Genomic DNA, 1,961 nt, shown 5'->3' with positions numbered 1-1,961 from the left:
CTCCAATTATATTGGAACCAAAAGGATCCTGCCTCTCCGTAGTCAGCCTGACCACTTGATTTGTTGAATAGTTAGGTCAGCCTGACCACTTGATTTGTTGAATAGTTCGTGCGAAGCTCTGTTATCAAAGTACTAGGGAATCAGTAGCAAGAACCAAAAACATATTCAACCTTAGGATAGTTAGATTATCTTAGATTAAATTAGATTACTTTAAATTAGATTACCTTAGATTAAGATTACCTTAGAAATTTAGTTTATCTGCTTAATATTAAAAACAAAAAGGCATACCCAGTGTATGACCCAAACCCGATCTAGACCAGGGCCATTGTTTTTCGTACGTGATCCAGACGCAATAATATCTAAAGCACGCAAGGAAGCACGAATCAGAAATCAGATGGCGTTACGCGTCACTTTAGCAGAAAATACCAAACCCTCGATTGAAGGTCGAGGAGGATCGATCAGATTTCTAAAGATTCAAGGACACTCGTTCTAGTTAAAGCATTACATCATACAGCTCATCCAAAACAGCTGTCAATTTCATGGATTACCAAATGACGATCCTAATTCTCACCTTGATAAATTCATATATCTTTCGAACTCCTACAAATAGCCAGGGATAGGACAAGATATAGTCCGGCTATACTTGTTTCCCTATTCTCTCACTCATCATGAACAAACATGGTTCAAAGGACTTGGAAACGATTCCATCACGTCATGAACAGAGATGGCTACTAAATTCCCAAATAAATATTTACCTCCTTCTAAACAAACCAAACTTAAGAATGACATCATTAACTTCAAACAAAGTTATGATGAATCTCTTTACACTGCATGGGAGCGATTCAAAACCCTGCTGAAGAAATGCCCTAATCACCAGTTAGAACGGTCAGATCAAATCTGTACCTTCTACAATGGTCTTACGATAAATCATAGGATGACGATCGATGCAGCAGTTCAAGGAAATTTGATGAACCAAACCGCAGACGAAGCATGAGAATTGCTAGAGAACATGAGAATGCATCATCATGACTGGAACAGTGGTGAAACAATTTCATCATCTGCCCCACTCTCTGCACTTAACAATCAAACGGAGGCCATCAAATTCCTCACGGATAAGATGTAATCTCTCGCTAAACAACTCGAAGAACTGAAGACGCAGCCGCAGCATGTTAACCAAGCTCAGGCCTGTGTCAGTTGTACCAACCTGTAACCCACTGAAGAATATCAAGTTGAGTACGAAAACCCTGACGGTTTAGTCTTTTATGTTCAATACACAGCTCGTCAATCAAATCCCGGATTCAATTAACAACCTAGGGTTAACCAATTTCAACGAAGAAACCAGCCTTTTCGCTATCGCTACCCACCTTATCCAGCCCAACAATCTCAATTGTCTTACGATCAACCACTTCCACTCACTGGTCCGCCAGTCGAGGAAAATTCCCCAACCACTCAAATTACAAAAGTAACAAACCCTACTCTCAGAGCTGGTGACCAGTTGACTCAGTTCATCCAAGGACAACAATAGCTAAATCAGAGAACTGCATCCAGACAAGACCAGACGGAGATACTAATGAGAAATCAATTGGATCTTCTCAAATGTCTAGAGACGCAGCTCGGACAGTTATCACAATGCTTTGAAACCCGACCACAAGGAAGTTACCGAGTAATACTATCCAAAATCCCCACATAGAGGAAGCTAAGCACATGGATTCTATAATCCCAGAGTGGAAGAGGATTCTAGCAAAGAAATGGAAGAAGAGGATCCCAGCGAAGAAATAGAGGAAGAGGAAGAATCTGAAGAGGAAGATGCAATGGAAGACGTAAAAGAAACTGCGATAATACCCTCTCTAAGCATTAAGCATCATGAAGAATTAATGAGGCTTAAGACGGAAGATCACAGTTTAATCATTCGTTTCAAGAAGAAGGCTGATAAGGTTGAGGTTAAGAATATAGAAATTGAC

At 40.2% G+C, this 1,961-nt stretch overlaps 1 non-coding gene across 1 annotated transcript; it reads right to left on the bottom strand.

Moving 5' to 3' along the window:
• Positions 1 to 773: 773 nt before the first annotated feature.
• LOC139895046 (small nucleolar RNA R71) lies at positions 774 to 879 on the bottom strand. Its single transcript, XR_011775517.1, has one exon. It is a non-coding gene; the product is annotated as a small nucleolar RNA R71 (small nucleolar RNA).
• Positions 880 to 1,961: the final 1,082 nt, after the last annotated feature.

The sequence above is a fragment of the Rutidosis leptorrhynchoides genome, chromosome 2, assembly GCF_046630445.1.
Source record: "Rutidosis leptorrhynchoides isolate AG116_Rl617_1_P2 chromosome 2, CSIRO_AGI_Rlap_v1, whole genome shotgun sequence".
In the NCBI taxonomy this organism is placed as follows: Eukaryota; Viridiplantae; Streptophyta; class Magnoliopsida; order Asterales; family Asteraceae; genus Rutidosis; species Rutidosis leptorrhynchoides.
The sequence above is the reverse complement of the archived record's forward strand: the minus strand, read 5'-3'. Positions and strand labels throughout refer to the sequence as shown.